The sequence below is a fragment of the Lagenorhynchus albirostris genome, chromosome 14, assembly GCF_949774975.1.
Source record: "Lagenorhynchus albirostris chromosome 14, mLagAlb1.1, whole genome shotgun sequence".
In the NCBI taxonomy this organism is placed as follows: domain Eukaryota; kingdom Metazoa; phylum Chordata; class Mammalia; order Artiodactyla; family Delphinidae; genus Lagenorhynchus; species Lagenorhynchus albirostris.
The window spans coordinates 60,319,345-60,339,101 of NC_083108.1; the positions used below are offsets into that span (position 1 = coordinate 60,319,345).

Below are 19,757 nucleotides of genomic sequence, written 5' to 3' on the forward strand. Positions count from 1 at the left end.
CTCTAGGTAACTCTGTATAATCTCATAGAGGTAATGGTCTAAACTTGTCATGTAGGGAGTTCTGTTCTAGAGGGAGACATGAATATTTGTCATTTTGGAAACCATGGTTTTAAAAAATATATGTATATACATACATTTTTATTGCAGTATAGTTGATTTACAGTATTTTATATAAGTTTCAGGTGTACTACATAGTGATTCACAATTTTTAATGGTTATATTCCATTTATAGTTACTATAAAATATTGAGTATATTCCCTATGCTGTACCATATATCCTTATTGCTTCTCTATTTTATACGTAGTAGATTGTTCCTCTTAATCCCCCACCCCTATCGCGCCCCTTCCCTCTCCCCACTGGTAACCTCTAGTTTTCTGTATCTGTGAGTCTGTGCAAACCACATTTTTGAAGTGGAGATAAAATGCCAGAAAGGGTGGATTCTTGTGAGTCTTCTACAATGGCTATGGTGTGCAGAAATTCCCTGCGTAGTTTTGGAGGAAGATTGCATTTTTAGGGCAAGGACAGTTGTAAATGTCAGTTATTTGGACTCTTTAATTTTCTGGTAGACTGAAGTTGGGTAAAAATAAGCACATGCATGTGCTGGGTTTTTATTCTCCTATGTTTTCCATTATCAATACATTTTTTTCTTGGGGGGTGTTAGTCATTAAGAAAGCAGTAGTGATTATCTTCAAAATTTGTTTAGTGCAAAAGTGTTTGGCTTTGTAACTTTCAGTTTGGTCTGGAAGTGGATTCAATATTTATTTGTATTTGGAATTCACCATTAGTACAGTAGCAAATGTTGTCTGACAGAATACACGAAGCTGTGTGGATGGCCGTGTGAAACTTAACCTTGATTTCTAATTTGAGAAATACTCTCTGCTAGTGTTTCTTAATGAGTATCTGTCAACACTGCTGTTGCACTGACCTTCCGAAGGTACCCCCAGCACCCAGGGGCGGCCCCTCTCCTGAGATGACCTAGGCAGGAGGCTGGAGAAGGTGAGCGCGGTGGGACCTGACCGAGGCCTTCTTCCCCGGGAGGATCCTCACTGCTGTTCTCTCAGCCGGGTCACAAGGCCTTGGAGTGGGTTATCGGCTGCGTGAACTCAGAGCTGGAGGGGCTGGCAGCCCCCGCCTGCGCCAGGGCTTGAAGCACCACTGGCACCTGGCCTTGTGGTTCCCTGCACCCAGGACAGGAGACAGAGAGTCCGGGCAGCAAGTTGACAGCCGGGGCTGTACACACACGCTCTACATGTGTGTCTGAGGGAACATTCGTGGTTACTGCATGCGTGCCTGGGGACACTGAGGAGAAGGACTCTGGAAAGGGGCTGAATTTGCTACATTCGGGCCTGTCGTTCACCTTTACCTTTCTTTTTTTGGTGGAAAGATTTTTTGTTTAAGAAGTTAAACTTTTGATATCCCTTTCCTAGAAACCAAAGTATCAGGGTGAAAAAGGAATGGCTTTCTCACACTCTGTAACCTCCCACATTCAAATGGAAAGTTCTTGTGGGTGCTGATCCGCAGGTTTGCTGGGTGGATATTTGCCTCGGATTCTCAGGAAGGATGACCTGTCAGAGGGCGGGAGCAGGTTTTAAACGTGAGAGCCTGAGGTTGGCCTTGGAGCTTGTTAACATGACACATTCCAGGCCGTCAGCCCCGGGGCTCCTGCCAGGTCCAGCTGTGACTGCTCAGACCAGGCCTGGCGCTCCGTGCCCCAGGAGCCCTGTGCTCCGTCAGGGGCTGGGCGTGGCCTCTGCCCAACCTCCGCCGACCTGCCCGTACTCAAGTCTCGTGTTCTACAAACATCACTTAATTTGTCAGACTTCATTATCTCCCACTGACCACAGACCTTAGATTTAATTACGGACATGTGTTTTTAATTATATATATACAGTAACATAAAGAAAGCATCCTTATTTCATTTTAGTTTCTGAACATGAAATGGGATACATTTTTATGTTTAACCAAACCAACCAGTTTAGTGTTTTAGAGAAATGTGTATCAGGAGGAGGTATTTATTTTGACAATGTATTACTTGTGTAAGGTTTATTTTTTTGCCAAAAGCATAGAAAGAAATCCAGAATTCTGCTGCCTTTCCTCAGTTTCCTGTGTTACATCCCTGTTATTGTGGCCCTGAAGTCTGGTAGGAATAAAGTTGAAATGCACTAGTTACTGTGTCAAATATGCAGATAAACCAGAAGTTACTGGGCTGATGTTCAAGAGAAACCGAGAATATTTTCCGGAAGCTGGGCCCCAGGCTATCCCGTGGTCTGTGTAGGCGCCAGCCTCCTGGTCGGGTGGCCCTGCCTCGCTGTTACTGTAGAAGCAGTGCCAGGGGCTCTGGGATCAGAGGCTTCTCTTCTTGTAGGAAAAGCAATGGTGCTGAATATCCTTTGAAGAGTCTTCTGCCCATTTGGCATTAGAACCAACCGTTGCAAGTGTCTCTGATTTGAGCCAGTGCCTTTTGGCTTTGTAAGAGTGGGTAACTGCGCCAGCATTTCTGTCCTCATGTTAAGTAACAGGGTGCTTTGATGTAGGAGTTACCTGCCGGGTGTCTGTTACAAGTTCCATTTTCTTCCAGAGTAGTCTTCCCTAGCGGACCTCCACTTACGGCTAGGCCTTAGTGAATGCCCATATATTAAGAACAGATTTTCACAGGTTCTGTTACAACTTCAGTATCCAAAGGAGAGGCAGGGTTGTTCTGGTGACTCTGGCGGCTAGGGAGAGAGCACTTTGCCAGCCCACTGTGGGGCTAAAGGCGTGCGGGAGTGAACCGGGCAGACCACGTGACCTCTGAGCTTTGTTCCTGTCTGTAAAGTGTGGACACTGGGACCTACCTCGAAGTATCCAACCAGAAAGTGAGGTGAAGGCCTCATGGCTCCCGGTCCACAGCGCTGTTTCTGCCTGTGCTGGCCTGTCGCTGGGCTGCAGAGTCCCTTGAGGGGACCACTGGTGGGGCTGGAATTGGGAACACTGGGCTTCACTGATGGAACATACTTTTTTTTTTAACAATGGTATGTTTTGTTTTTTAAAAAAACTTTTATAATCACTAGTAAGAGTTAACTATCAACAGTGAAAGAGGCAGGCAGTAAGAAATGAATGGACACTGACTCAGTAGTGAATTGGATTTCTGGCCTTGACTTCTCATCACGTTCTATGCTTGTGTTTTCAGCTGTTATAGGACAGTTTGCTTAGGGCAGGAGTTGGCAAACCACAGCCCATGAGGTGGGAATGGTTTTTGTATCTTTAAGGGTTGTAAATAAACCCCTCCACTCAGGAGCGTACGTAACAGAGACCTAAGAGGCCCACGAAGGCTGAAATATTTACCGTCTGGCCTTTTACAGAAAAAGTTTCTGTAAAGCCAACCCCTTTCTTGGAAATTCCACCGTATCTTTCAATCAACATAAATAAAACTAAATTTGGTCTCTTCCACCAAACTGCTTTCCTCTCCCTGCTTTCTAATCAGTGCTCCTTCCATTTCCCAAGTACAAAACCTGAGGAATTTGAGACGATGGACATTTAGGTTGCATCCATGTCTAGGCCATTGTAAATAGTGCTGCAGTGAACATTGGGGTGCATGTATCTTTTCGAATTATGACTTCCTCCGGATATATGCCCAGGAGTGGGATCGTTGGATCATATGGTAACTCTGTTTTTAGTTTAAGGAAGCTCCATACTGTTCTCCATATTGGTTGTAACAACTCACATTCCCCACAACAGTGTACAAGGGTTCCCTTTCTCCACACCCTCTCTAGCATTTACTGTTTGTAGACTTTTTGATGATGGCCATTCTGACAAAAGTGATACCTCATTGTAGTTTTGATTTGCATTCCTCTAATAATTAGTGATGTTGATGTCTTTTTATGTGTTTTTTGGCCATTTCTTTGTTTTCTTTGGAGAAATGTCTATTTAGATCTTCTGCCCATTTGTGATCGGGTTGTTTGGTTTCTTTTTTTTTTTTTTTTGATATAGAGCTGCATGAGCTGTTTGTATATTTTGGAGATTAATACTTTGTTGGTCACTTTGTTGGCAAATGGGGTTGGCAACACCATTCTGTGGGTTGTCTTTTCATTTTGTTTATGCTGTGCAAAAGCTTTCAAGTTTAATTAGGTCCCATTTGTTTATTTTTGTTTTTATTTTCATTACTCCTACAAGGTGGATCAAAGAAGACATTGCTGCAATTTATGTCAAAGAGTGTTCTGCCTATGTTTTCCTCTAGGAGTTTTATAATGTCCAGACTTACATTTAGGTCTTTGATCCATTCTGAGTTTATTTTTGTGTATGGTGTTAGAGAGTGTTCTAATTTCATTCTTTTACATGTAGCTGTTCAGTTTTCCCAGCACCATTTATTGAAGAGACTGTCTTTTCTCCACTGTATGTTCTTGCCTCCTCTGTCATAGATAAATCGACCATAGGTGCATAGGTTTATTTTTGGGCTTTCTATCCTGTTCCATTGATCTATCTTTCTGTTTTTGCACCAGTATCATACTGTTTTGATGACTGTAGCTTTGTAGTATAGTCTGAAGTCAGGGAGCCTGATTCCTCCAGCTCCATTTTTCTTTCTCAGGATTGCTTTGGCTATTCGGGGTCTTTTGTGTTTCCATACAAATTTAAAAATTGGTAATTTTTTTTCTGGCTGTGCCCGACGGCATGTGGGATCTTAGTTCCCTGACAAGGGATAAAATCTGTGCCCCCTGCATTGGAAGTGTGGAGCCTTAACCACTGGACTACCAGGGAAGTCCGCCATTGGTAATTTGATAGGGATTGCTCTGAATCTGTAGATTGCTTTGGGTAGTATAGTCATTTTGACAATATTGATTCTTCCAATCAAGAACATGGTATATCTTTCCATCTATTTGTGTGATCTTCAATTTCTTTCATCAGCATCTTATAGTTTTCAGAGTAAAGGTCTTTTGTCTTCTCAGGTATGTTTACTCCTACATATATATATATATATATATATATATATATATATATTTTAAGATCTATTATTTATTTATTTTTGGCTGCATTGGGTCTTCGTTGTGGCATGCGGGATCTTTCATTGTGGCACGCGGGCTCTTCATTGTGGTGCACGGGGTTCTCTCTAGTTGTGGCATGTGGGTTTTCTCTTCTCTAGTTGTGGTCCGCAGGCTCCAGAACGTGTGGGCTCTGTAGTTTGCGGCATGCAGGCTCTAGTTGAGGTGCGCAAGCTCAGTAGTTGTGGCATGTGGGCTTAGTTGCCCTGCGGCATGTGGGATCCAATTTTCCCGACCAGGGATGGAACCCAAGTCCCCTGCACTGTAAGGCAGATTCTTTACCACTGGACCACCAGGGAAGTCCCTATTGCTATTTTATTCTTTTTGACATGATGGTAAATGGGATTGTTTCCTTAATTTCTCTTTCTGATCTTTTGCTGTTAGTATGTAGGAATGCAAGAGATTTCTGTGTGTTAATTTTGTATCCTGCAACTTTACTGAATTCACTGATGAGCTCTAGTAGTTTTCTGGTAGCATCTTTAGGATTTTCTATGTATAGTATCATGTCATCTGCAAACAGTGACAGTTTTACTTCTTTTCCCGTTTGGATCCCTTTTATTTCTTTTTCTTCTCTGACTGCCGTGGCTAGGACTTCCACTAGTATATTGAATAAAAGTCACGACAGTGGACAGCCTTGTCTTATTCCTGATCTTGGAGGGAATGCTTTCAGCTTTTCACTGTTGAGAATGATGTTAGCTCTGGGTTTGTTGTAAATGGCGTTTATTATGTTGAGGTAAGTTCCCTCTATGCCCACTCTCACTGGAATCAAAACCAAGGTCTAGGCATTGGCCCAGATGATTCTGATCCAGGTGTCATCAGACCACACTTTGGGGCATATTGGGTCCCCTCCCTCCTCTGAACCCACCTTGAAATCTACTTCCATGAAGGTGTTCTTGACTGACACCAGCTCACAGCTTACTACAAATACCTAGACATTTATATTGCTTTGGATTTTTTCGAACTATTTACACATGTATTTGACCAGGAGCCAAGATGAGATGTTTACTTTGCACGCACAGCCCTGGGCATTCACTGGGTGCTTGGTGACATGAGGACTGGATTCAGAATCATAGCCCTTGGTGGGAAAAGCAGGTGGAAACACAGCAGGGTCGTGAGCACAGCATCGGAAGTGGTGACCTCAGGTGTGATGTTGGGCTAGTGGTTTGACCTTGGGCAAATGACCACCTTGCTATTCCTGTTTTTCAGATGTAAAAGAGGGTATGCATAGCACCTGCTTACAGTTGAGTATCAGAGTTGTGGCTGAGGGTGCTTTGCACAGTACCTGATATAGAAAAGTGCTTGAAACCAAGCAAGACCCTGCAGGACCTTTGTGGTGACAGACCCCACCCTCCCATGTCCCCTGCCTCTTGTTTGTAGAAAAGCTTTAGCCTCCTAGGCCTTCCCCAATTTCCAAAGAGCAAATTTAATCAGGGAAGTGAGAAAATGCAGAAACAAATGAAAACAGTCAAGCAAGTCAAAGTAATGATAATTTAGCCATTAAATGAACTCAAGGACCTTTAGTTCCTCGACAAGGGCTATAAGTAATATCCTGAACTATATCCTGAGTTGTTTTGCAGATACTAAATCCTCACCAGGTGGAGAAGTTAACTGCATGTTGACCACAAGCACATAGACCCCTAGAGCGGTTAGAATCAGAAGGTTGATGATGTTAACTGCTGAAATACCACCCTGTTACCTCATCACCCACTGAATCAGACAAATGTCCACAGGCTGATATGGCACCCATGACCCTCTCCCTCACCTTGCCTTTAAAAACCCTTGCCTGAAGGACATCAGGGAGTTTGGGTCTTTTGGTCACAAGCTACCCATTCTCCTTGCTTAGGCCCATGCTGGGTGCCTTGCAATAAATGCTGTACTTTCCTTCACCACAACCCAGTGTCAGTAGGTTGGCTTTGCTGCATGTTGGGCGAGCAAACCCAAGTTTGGCTGGAAAACAATTTTGGTGACCCAGGTGGGCCTTCCATCCCAAGTGGGCATCTTGCCAATGGCACACTGGCCCCTGGCCATTGGCAGTTCATGGATCCTGTCCAGCAGCTGCCTGAGCACTTTTTTCTAAGGCGCAGTCCCAAGTGCTTGCACTGACTGGACATTCCTGGCCCATGGCAGTTTTGATTCCATGGTGATGGAAACAAGGCTCTGGTCCTGATCTGGTTTGGTCTGTGAGACCTCTCTGGTAAGTGGCAGAACTTCCTATGTGACTACACCATGGTATTCTTCCCTACTGGGTTGCCTTGCTTGGAATTTTCCTTTTGGCGGGGGCTGTGTGGAGGGGAGACGTAAAACTTGGTCATCTGGTTTTAAGTGGAATGCCACTTTAATTGGATTTCCCCTTCTGGGTCGAGGAGTCCCTCAGCCATCCAGCACTGCCTGAGTGGTAATTGGAAAACTCCCTGTTAGACCAAGGCTGATCTTCACCCCTGTCTGGAATTCCAGATAAGAAACTTTCCATTCTCATGCTAGGGAACTACAACCCTGAAAGGCCACCAGCCAACACTCTGCCGGGTTCTGATGTGTTTCTGGAAATATCCACAAAATGAGAAAAAAGTGGGGGGGGGAGGAATCGGAGCTCTATTCCATCTCATAGTCCCCTGGGATGTAATTTGCAAAACTGGGAGAGCTTTAGTTATGCTCCTACAAAGAGATAGAAAGAAAATGATTTTTCCAACACTGTGTGGCCACAATATTCTTTAGACTTGAGAAAAATTCCAAAACTGGTTCTTTTTTTACTCAGAGAAAACTGGCTTGATAAAATATTTTTTCAAAATTCTGACCCTGAGAGAACAAAAGTATTCCTAGGAGAAAGCTTTAAGTTATAACTCTTATCATGTCCTTGGAATGCAAACACAGTCCACAATGCCTGAGACTACAGCCTTGGGTTAATCAGTAGAACCTGAAACTGAAAGGAAAAAAGGGAAAAGAGGCTTAAAATTCAAGTGAGTAAACTTACTCCAACTGTTATTTATAAACTAATGAGTTTTATAATGTCTGATTCATGACTAAGTTTTAAAATAAAGCTATGAGATCTCTGATTCTGTCTTCATGTAAAAATGAATCTATGAATGAGCTCTATTTAATTTGCTTAAAGGAAATTAAGTGCTTATATAAATTCTCAGAAATACAACAGAAACTCTCATGTGATCTGGGGAATATTCAATATTAAATTAATATCTGGCATTAAAGTTACAGTTTGTTGGTTTAATTAATACAGAAATGTCTTTAGAGTCATCAATATTAAATATAATACTTTTATCATACCTAGATTTAATAGAAGCCAAATAAGTTCATATTATATCTGCTGTAAAATCTGTCTGCAAAAAAATTAACTTGGTATGATGATATTTTCATAAGCTCTGAAATAGAGATAAATGGGATAGAAGCTTTTAGGTGAACTCTTTAGGAATAATTACGCTTTCATTTCTCCAGAGGTTGGTAACTTGAAATTTTAGAATTTTACTAAATTAAGGTAAATTATGAGAATTCATTGAATGTCTAGATCATTTTTAATTAAGATAAAATACTGGAATATTGATTGCTAGGCAAGTCTAAGTTTGCCTATCTTCTTATGAGAGAAAAGCTAAAAACATATGTTTATTAGACAAACGTCTTGGACCATGTTAAAAGAAAGAAATTATGCTATGAGAAAATGTATGTTTTTAAAGGTTATGGAATGTTTTCATTAAATGTGCCAGTGAGGAAATGCTGATGTAAGAAACAGTTCACAGTTGCTTGCTTCTTGGTTTTTGCTAGAGAATAAGGTTTTTAAAACTTAAAAATTACAATATATATGCAATTAAACTACTAAAGATAGTAAGGGAAGCTTTACAATATGTAAAGAAAGTAGTATATATGTTGTCAATGAGAGAAGGTATAAAGAATGGAAATATTTTGTTAAGTGAAAAAAAGTAATTTTATCCTAGAGCTGGTTGTTTCTGGATGAGAAAGAAAATAAGGGACAAACTAATATGGATACAGAAAGTGATAGAATGTTTGTGGAAAAGGAACCTTAAGGAAAGAATTTTGTTCATGGTCAACATTGGCTAAGATTAGATTCAATTTAATTAAGTAAATAAATTTTGTTACTAAAAGTAGGCTGGTACAAACTGGAGTTTGATTTTCTCTGTTAAGAGAATAAAGTATTCCTGCAATATTGAGCTGCTTTTGATGACATATTGTAAGCTTCATAGGTTTTTCTTTCTCTGGCTAACTTTGGGATGTTTCAAAGGGCCCGTAAAGCATCTCAGTGAGAAATATTAAACTAATTAGAATTATTTGGTATATTAAATTACATGAGAAGCATTCGCAAATGAGTGGTGATGAACATTCTTAGGTTATACTGTATGGATAAATGTCATTAGTGTAAGTGTTCTAGAAATTATATGAAGTTCCTAAAATTTGAATATGTCCTGATACTCTGTTATCAGTCAATTTTAGCTATTATCTTAAAATGCTGTATATCAACTTGGTTAAGTTTGTCCAATTGCATTTTTTTTTTAATTTATTTATTTTATTTATTTTTGGCTGGGTTGGGTGTTCGTTGCTGCACTCAGGCTTTCTCTAGTTGTGGAGAGCAGGGGCTACTCTTCGTTGCGGTGTGTGGGCTTCTCATTGCTGTGGCTTCTCTTGTGGAACACAGGCCCCAGGCATGCAGGCTTCAGTAGTTGCAGCATGTGGTCTCAGTAGTTGTGGCTCACGGGCTCCAGAGCACAGGCTCAGCAGTTGTGGCACACAGGCTTAGCTGTTCCGTGGCATGTGGGATCTTCCCAGACCAGGGCTCGAACCCGGGTCCCCTGCATTGGCAGGCAGATTCTCAACCACTGCGCCACCAGGGAAGCCCGCCAATTGCATTTTAATCAGATCTTTCCCTGTGCCTTTTTAAGTCTTTTTTCATCCATGGAGAGTTATTGTTTCACTCTGATGCTTTTGCAAAAATGCTTCATCTTCAAGACGATTCATAGAAAGCACTTTTGGACAAGTACAGGTTTCTGATAACTTTTAGATCATATAGCTGAACTCGGTAAGAAATTAAAGAATTATAATAGAAACCCAAATGACCTCATAAAACTGTTTACCAAATGTTTGTCTCCCTATCAAAATGGAAAGAAAATTCTCTAGTAAAGTTGTCACAGAGTATAACTAATCATGACATGTATCACTACTTGTTTTAAGTCTGTTGTTAGAAGCACATGTACAATGTTTATGAGACAATTCAGTATAATTGATAAAATGTATAGCCTATAAAATGCTTCCCCATTAATCTAGCTCTGAGCTTGTTTACTGTCAGTTTTCCCCCAATGTGGACAACTAGGCAAATGTGTGTACACACAAAAGTAGGCCTTGCACTGAAGGACAGGATAACCAGGGTAGGCAACTACCACCCTGGGCATCGCAGGGCAGGCGACTACCACCCTGGCATCGAGGGAAAAATATTTTGATCATCAATGCTTTCTATAGATTTGCAATCAAAAGGGGAAAATGATGGAGGAAATTCTCACATATTGAGGTAGGGGGATGTCATTCTGGCGTACACATGATTTAACTTGAATTTTAGGCTAATCAAAACAGTCTGTTTATGGCCTATTAAACATAAATCATACATCCGCTTTAACCATTAAATGAAATAATGCATTTAAAAAAATAGAATAACCATGGTTCAGGCATCCAAATGGAGCTGGGTGTCTGTTGTGGACGTGGTTTCAGATGTGTTCCTGTATTATCCCTTAAATTTTCTGAATTGTATCAGAATCAAGGATACCACCAGCTGTTCTCAAAACATTATCTGCTAGCAGCTTCCACCTTATGGTCATAAGGTCTCCTCTTGTAACTGTGAAACCTTTCTCTTACTTGAGGAATAGTAATGGCAAATGAGACAATTCAAGACGTAGCCTCCCAGCAGAAGGCACTACATTCTTTAACAAGAATAATACGAGAAAATAAAATAGCTTTAAATTTTGTTTTAGCAAAAAAGGAGATATATGTGTAATGGCCAGTAGCTCCTGCTATGTATATATTAACACCCCAGAAAAAGTGAAACCCAAATAAATAGAATCATTCTGAAGGTTACTTGGTTACAGAATGTATGTAAAGAGGAATGACCCACTTCAAAACTTATGTTTTCTGATTGCTATCTGGAATAGGAAGACTCTTTCAGGGACTACTACCAGGGTGTGCATTTTGGTCATTATCATCACTGTAATATGAGTACTATTTTCAAATATTTGTTCAGGTGCTATGACAAAGGAATCAGGGACTTCCCTGGTGGTCCAGTGGTTAAGACTCCCATGTTTCCACTGCAGGGGGGTACAGGTTCAATCCCTGGTCGGGGAATTAAGATCCTGCGTGCTATGCTGTGCGGTGAAAAAAAAAAAGACAAAGCAATCAGAGAGGTAATATTTTTCATAATACAAAATATTGATGCTAAGCTTGAGACTTGAGAATTCTTTAAAATTAAAGTCAATGAAAGATTTGACAGCCAATATAGTGGAGTAGAAAGACCCTGAGCTCACCTCCTCTGACGAGCACGCCAAAATCACAACTATCTGCAGAACAACCACTGACGAAAAAGACTGGAACCTACCAGAAAAGGTCTTCTAAAACAACCCCAACAAGCCAGGAGAGGCATACACATGATATAATCAAAATTCCATACCCCTCCCTTGGGTGGGCAACACACACCTGGAAAATAATTATATTGCAGAGGTTCTCCTACAGCAATGAGAGTTCTGAGCCCCACGTCAGGCTCCCCAGTCTGGAGGTCCAGCACCAGCAAGATGAGCCCCCAGAGCATTTGGCTTTGAAGGCCAGCAGGGCTTAACTGGAGGAGACCCACAGGACTGGGGAAATAAGAGACTTCACTCTTAAAGGGTGCACACAAAACCTCATGCATACTGGGACCCAGGGTGAAAGCAGTAATTTGATAGGAGCCTGGGCCAGACCTACCTGCAAGTCTTGAAGAGTCTCCTGGAAAGGTGGGGGTTGGCTGCAGCTCACCCTGGAGACAGACACTGGGGGCAGACATAGTGGGGAACTTTCAGCTGTGTGAACACTACTGAGGCTGGTGGCTGACATCTTGGATCATTAGTGCCAAGACCTGGCCCCACCAAACAGCCTGCAGGTGCCAGTGCTGGGACACCTACCAAAGGCCACTTCTCCAAGGTCAAGAAATGTAACCAACCTACCACATACATAAAAATACAAATAGCAACTTAGACAAAATGATGCGGCAGAAGATTATGTTCCAGACGAAGGAAAAAGATAAAACCCCAGAAGAAGAACTAAGTGAAGTGGAGATAGGTAATCTACCCGAGAAAGAGTTCAGAGTAGAGATGATCAAAAGAACTCTGGAGGGGAATGGATGCACAGAGCGAGAAGTTAGAAGTTTTTCACAAAGAATTAGAAAACAGAACAACCAGAGATGAAGAATACAGTAACTGAAATGAAAAATACACGAGAAGGAATCAATAGTAGACTAAATGATTCAGAAGAACGTATCAATGAGCTAGAAGACAGAGTAGCAGAAATCACTGCCACTGAACACAAAAAAGTAAAAATGAAAAGAAATGGGGACAATTTGAGACCTCTGGGACAATATCAAGTGCACTAGTAGGGGTCCCAGAAGGAGAAGAGAGGGAGAAAGGGCCTGAGAAAATACATGAAGAGATAATAGCTGAAAACCTCCCTAACCTGGGAAAGGAAAGAGTTACTCAAGATCAGGAAAGAGGAACACACCAAGACACACGGTAGTCAAAATGACAAAATTTATAAAAGATAGAATATGAAAAGCAGCAAATAACACACAAAGCAGCTCCCATAAGGCTATCAGCTGACTTTTCAGCAGAAACTCTGCAGGCCAGAAGGGACTGGCACAATATATTTAAAGTGATAAAAGGGAAAAACCTACAACCAAGAATACTCTACCCAGCAAGGCTCTCATTCATATTTGATGGAGAAATCAAAAATTTTACAGACAAGCAAAAGCTAAAAGAATTCAGCACCGCCACACCAGTTTTACAACAAATGTTAAAGGAAGTTCTCTAGGTGAAAAATAAAAGGCCACAGCTAGAAACAAGTAAGTTGCAGAATGAAAAAGCTCACCAGTAAAGACAAACATACAGTAAAGGTAGGAAATCATCCACACACAAAGCTAGAAGGGAGGTTAAAAGACAAAAGTAGTAAAATTATCCGTATCCACAATAAGCAGTTAAGGGATAACAAAAACAATTAGATGTAAAATATGATATCAAAAACAGTAATTGTGAGGGGAGGAGAGTACAAATGCAGGGTATTTAAAATGCATTGGAAATTAAGAGATCAGCAACTTAAGATAATCATGTACATATAAATACTGCTATACCAAAACCTCATGGAAACCACAAGCCAAAAATCTGTAATAGATAAACACACAGAAAAAGGAATCCAGACATAATACTAAAGATAGTCATCAAATCACAACAGAACAAAGGAAAGAAAAAGGGAAAAAAAAGACCTACAAAAACAAATCCAAAATAATTAATGGGACTTCCCTGGTGGTCCAGTGGTTAAGACTATGTGCTTCTACCTCAGGGGACGTGGGTTCAATCCCTGGCCGAGGAACTAAGATCCCACATGCTGCACGAACAAAAACAAACAAACAAAAACAATGGCACTAAGAACATATGTACTGATAACTACATTGAATGTAAATGGACTAAATCCTCCAACCAAGAGACACAGACTGGCTAAATGGATACAAAAACAAGACCCATATATATGCTACCTACAAGAGACTCACTTCAGATCTAGAAATTCATACAGACTGAAAATGAGGGGATGGAAAAAGGTGTTCCACGCAAATGGAAATCAAAAGAAAGCGAGAGTAACAATACTTACATCAGACAAAATAGGCTTTAAATTGAAGACTGTTACAAGAGACAAAGAGGGATGCTACGTAAGAAAATATAACAATTGTAAACATATAGGCAACCAAAATAGGAGCACCTCAATATATAAGGCAAATATTAACAGACATAAAAGGAGAAAGTGTCAGTAACACAATAGTAGTGGGGGACCATAATACCCCACTTACATCAACGGCCAACTCATCCAGACAGAAAATCAATAAGAAAACACAGGCCTTAAATAACACATTAGACCAACTTGACTTGATTGATATTGATAGAGCATTCCATCCAAAAGCAGCAGAATACACATTTTTTCCAACTGCACATGGAATATTCTCCAGGATAGATCACATGCTAGGTCACAAAACAAGCCTTGGTATATTTAAGATAATTGAAATCACACAAGCATCTTTTCCAACCACAACACTATGAGACTAGAAATGAACTACAAAAAAAAAAACACAAAACCTGCAAGAAACCCAAACAGGTGGAAGCTAAACAACATGCCACTAAACAACCAGTGGCTCACTGAAGAAATCAAAGAGGAAGTTAAAAAATACCCAGAGACAAATGAAAATGAAAACACAGTGACCCAAAAACCTATAGGACACAGCAAAAGCAGTTCTAAGAAGGAAGGTTATAAAGATACAAGCTTACCTCAGGAAACAAGTAAAGTCTCAAACAGCCTAATTTTACACCTAAAGCAACTAGAGAAAGAAGAACAAACAAAACCCAAAGTTAGTAAAAGGAAAGAAATCATAAAGATCAGAGCAGAAATAAATGAAATAGAGACTAAAACAAAAAAACAACAGAAAAGATCAATGAAACCAAAAGCTGGTTCTTTGAAAAGATAAATAAAATTGATAAACCTTTAACCAGACTCATCAAGAAAAAGGGCCCAAATTAATAAAACCACAAATGAAAAAGAAGTTATAACCAATACCATAGAAATACAAAGGATCATAAGAGACTACTACAAGCAACTATATGCCAATAAAATGGACAACCTAGAAGAAATGGACAAATTCTTAGAAAGGTACAATCTCCCAAGACTGAACAAGGAAGAATTAGAATATGAACAGACCAATTACCAATACTAAAATTGCATAAGTAATTTAAAAACTCCCCCAAAAGTCCAGGACCAGATGGCTTCTTCACAGGTGAATTAGCGAAGAGTTAACACCCATCCTTCTGAAACTATTCAGAAAAATTGCAGAGGAAGGAACACTTCCAAACTCATTCTGTGAGGCCACAATCACCCTGATGCCAAAACCAGACAAAGATATCACACTCAAAAAAAGAAAATTACAGGCCATTATCACTGATGAACATAGATGTAAAACTCAACAAAATACTAGTGAACTGACTCCAACAATACATTAAAAGGATCATACACCATGGTCAAGTGGGATTTATCCCAGGGATGCAAGTATTTCTCAACGTCCATGAATCAACCAATGCAATATAACATATTAACAAACTGAAGAATAAAAAACATTTGATCATCTCAGTAGATGCAGAAAAAGCTTTTGATAAAATTCAACATCCACTTATAAACTCTTCAGAAAGTGGGCATAGAGAGAACAAACCTCAACATAATAAACGCCATATATGACAAACTCATACACAACAGCTAATATCATACTTAACAGTGAAAAGCTAAAACCATTCCCTATAAGATAAGGAACAAGACAAGGATGACCACACTTGCCACTTTTATTCAACATAGTTTTGGAAGTCCTAGCCATGGCAATCAGAGAAGAAAATGAAATAAAAGGGATCCAAACTGGAAGGGAAGAGGTAAAACTGTCACTGTTTGCAGATGACATACTATACATAGAAAATCCTAAAGATGCCACCTGAAAACTAGAGCTCATCAATGAATATGGTAAAGTTGCAGGGTACAAAATTAATACACAGAAATCTGTTGCATTTCTATAGATTAACAATGAACTATCAGAAAGAGAAATTAAGGAAACAATCCTATGTACCATTGCATCAAAAAGAATAAAATACTTAGGTATAAACCTACCTAAGGAGGCAAAAGACTACTCTGAAAACTATAGGACACTGATGAAAGAAATTGAAGACCACACAGATGGAAAGATTTGGTGTGTTCTTGGATTGGAAGACTCAATATTGTTAAAATGACTGTACTACCCAAAGTAATCTACAGATTCAGTGAAATCCCTATCAAACTACCAATGGCATTTTTCACAGGATTAGAACAAAAAATTTTTTTTTATTAGAACAAATTTTTTTTTTAATTTGTATGGAAACAGAAAAGACCCTGAATAGCCAGAACAATCTTGGGAAAGAATGGAGCTAGAACAATCATGCTTCCTGACTTCAGACTATACTACAAAGCTACAGTCATCAAAACAGTATGGTACTGGCACAGAAACAGACACATAGATCAATGGAACAGGATAGATAGCCCAGAAATAAACCCATGAACTTATGGTCAATTAATCTATGACAAAGGAGGCAAGAATATACAATAGAGAAAAGACAGTCTTTTCAATAAGTGATGCTGGGAAAACTGGACAGTTACAGCTAAAAGAATGAAATTAGAACATTCTCTAACACCATATACAAAAATAAACTCAAAATGGATTAAAGACCTAAATGTAAGACTAGACACTATAAAACTACTAGAGGAAAACATAGGCAGAATGCTCTTTGACATAAATCACAGCAATATTTTTTTGGATCCGTTTCCTGGAGTAATGGAAACAAAGCAGAAATAAATAAACTAATTAAACTTAAAAGCTTTTGCACAGCAAAGGAAACCATAAACAAAACGAACAGACAACCTATGGAATGGGAGAAAATTTTGCAAATGATGCAACTGACAAGGGATTGATTTCCAAAATATACAAATAGCTCATACAATTCAATAACAAAAAAACCCAAACAACCCAATAAAAAAATGGGCAGAACACAACTGCTGAGCCTGCACTCTAGAGCCTGCGAGCCACAACTGCTGGGCCCGGGTGCCACAACTGCTGAAGCCTGCGTGCCTGGAGCCCATGCTCCGCAACAGGAGAGGCCACCACAGTGAGAAGCCCGCTCACTACAACGGAGAGTAGCCCCCACTCGCCGCAACCAGAGAAAGCCTGCGCACAGCAACAAAGACCAACAGAGCCAAAAATAAATAAATAAATTTATTTTAAAAAAATGGGCAGAAGATCTAAATAGACATTTCTCCAAAGAAGACATACAGATGGCCAACAGGCACGTGAAAAGATGCTCAACATCACTAATTATTAGAGAAATGTAAATCAAAACTACAATGAGGTATCACCTCACACTGGTCAGAATGGCCATCATCAAAAAATCTACAAATAATAAATGCTGGAGAGGTTGTGGGAGAAAGGGAACCCTCTTACACCGTTTTGGCAGGAATGTAAATTGGTGCAGCCACTACAGAGAACAGTATGGAGGTTCCTTAAAAAACTAAAAACAGAGTTACCATATGATCCAACAATCCCATTCCTGGGCATATATCTGGAAAAGATAAAAACTCTAATTCAAAGAGATACATGCACCCCAGTGTTCATAGCAGAACTATTTACAGTAGCCAAGACATGGAAGCAACCTAAATGTCCATCAATGGATGGATGAATAAAGAAGCTGTGGTACATACATACAGTGGAATATTACTCAGCCATAAAAAAGAGTGAAATAATGCCATCTGCAACAACAAGGATGGACCTAAAGATTATCATACTAAGTGAAGTCAGAGAAAGACAAATATGCATCACTTATATGTGGAAAAAATGATACAAATGAACTTATATACAAACAGAAATAGACCCACAGACATAGAAAACAAACTTACAGTTACCAAAGGGGAATGGGGGTGAGGGATAAATTAGGATTTGGGGATTAACATATACACACTACTATATATAAAACAGATAACCAACTGTATAGCACAGAGAACTATACTGAGTATATTGTAATAAGCTATAAGGGAAAAGAATCTGAAAATGAATACGTGTGTGTGTGTATACACACACCCATGTATAACTGAATTACTTTGTTGTACACCTGAAACACTGTAAAGCAATTATACCTTAACTTTAAAAAATAATGAAGTCAATGACTTTATCTCCTCTTATCCTGAAAATTTGGCTTTGCCCCCATTCAGCAGTTAGTAGCCAGAGCACTCATCATCCCTGTTCCCCTCAGGATTGACGAATATCAAAGAAAAGGGGGGACTGAAACCGGGCAGGACCCTGTGGGGCCTTCCTTGTGACAGATCCCACCCTCCTGTGTCCCCTGCCTCTTGTTTGTAGAAAAGTTTTAGCCTCCTAGGCCTTCCCCAATTTCCAAACAGATTTAATCAGAGAAGTGAGAAAATGCAGAAACAAAGTAAAACAGTTAAGCAAGTCAAAACAATAGTTTAGCCATAAAACAAAGTCAAGGACCTTTAGTTCTTCCTCAAGGGCAATAGAAAATATCCTGAGTCATATCCTGAGTTGTTTTGCAGATACTAAATCCCCCACCAGGTGGAGAAGTTAACTACACGCTGACCATCGGCACACAGACCCCCCAGAGTGGTCGGAACCAGAAGGTTGATGGTGTTGACTCCTGAAATACCACCCTGTTACCTCACCACCCACCAATCAAACAAACGTCCACAAGTTGATTAGGCACCCTGACCCTCTCCCTCACCTTGCTTTTAAAAATGCTTACCTGAAAGCCATCAGAGAGTTCGGGTCTTTTGATCATGAGCTGCCCATTCTCCTTGCCTGGCCCTATGTTGGGTGCCCTGCGCTAACTGCCGCACTTCCCTTCACAACCCAGTGTCAGTAGATTAGCTTTGCTGTGTCAGGCGAGTGAAATCACGTTTGGTTCAGTAGTTCTGTAACATGCTCAATTATTGGTAGCTATCATTAGCTACTAAAAATCAGCAAAATATTTTAAAAGTTATTAATAGTAACAGCACAAAGTATCTAATCTCATAAAGCTTACCTTTGTGTGTGTGTGTGTGTGTGGTACGCGGGCCTCTCACTGTTGTGGCCTCTCCCGTTGTGAAGCATAGGCTCCGGACGCGCAGGCTCAGCGGCCACGGCTCACGGGCCTAGCCGCTCCGCGGCATGTGGGATCCTCCCGGACCGGGGCACGAACCCGTGTCCCCTACGTCAGCAGGCGGACTCTCAACCACTGCGCCACCAGGGAAGCCCATAAAGCTTACCTTTTATCTTCCCTTATTTTCTTTTCTTGGCCAAATTATTTTAATATGACAAATTTGAAATCATTTAATATATTTTATTTCAGCCCAGTTGGCACATAAATTTTAATCAAAGTATTATGATTACTACCATACTATGAGAGGGGCAAGTAGTAAAAAGGTAATGAGTACGAGCTCAGTGCTGATAAACATATGCTTTGCATTTATGTAGTGGCTTCGATTATGGGTCTTTAACATCTGCCCATCAATTTGTTAATGGAAAAAACCTGGGTCAGGAGGCTGGGCTGTACATGGTGGCTCCACCCAGGGGCTCTGGAAGTGGAAGAGTGCCTGGAGAGGAACTGTGATGAGTGGCATTTACAAGAGTGGGGTCGGAAACCCAGACTGGCAAGTAGGGTTTCTGTGAGCTGCAGGTAACCAACAGATGCATGAGCTGCTGACTCAAGCCTCCCTATTCTAATTGCCCACGTTAGGCCTGCAGTGATTTGTTGACTTAGGATTGTACTCCTGCCTTAAAGGAAAAACACAGGGCTGTACGTGGCCCTTACGTGTTAAAGAGCACAGACTACACACTGTGTCAGCTGTTTTGAAGACGTTGATGGTTCCATCTTTGTATTGCTGACTTTTTCTCATTTCCATATT

At 40.4% G+C, this 19,757-nt stretch overlaps 1 protein-coding gene across 35 annotated transcripts in view; it reads left to right on the plus strand.

Moving 5' to 3' along the window:
• PRELID3A (PRELI domain containing 3A) overlaps window positions 1-19,757 on the plus strand; it is a 179,468-nt gene that overhangs the window by 51,044 nt on the left and 108,667 nt on the right. The gene's annotated exons all lie outside the window — the stretch shown is intronic.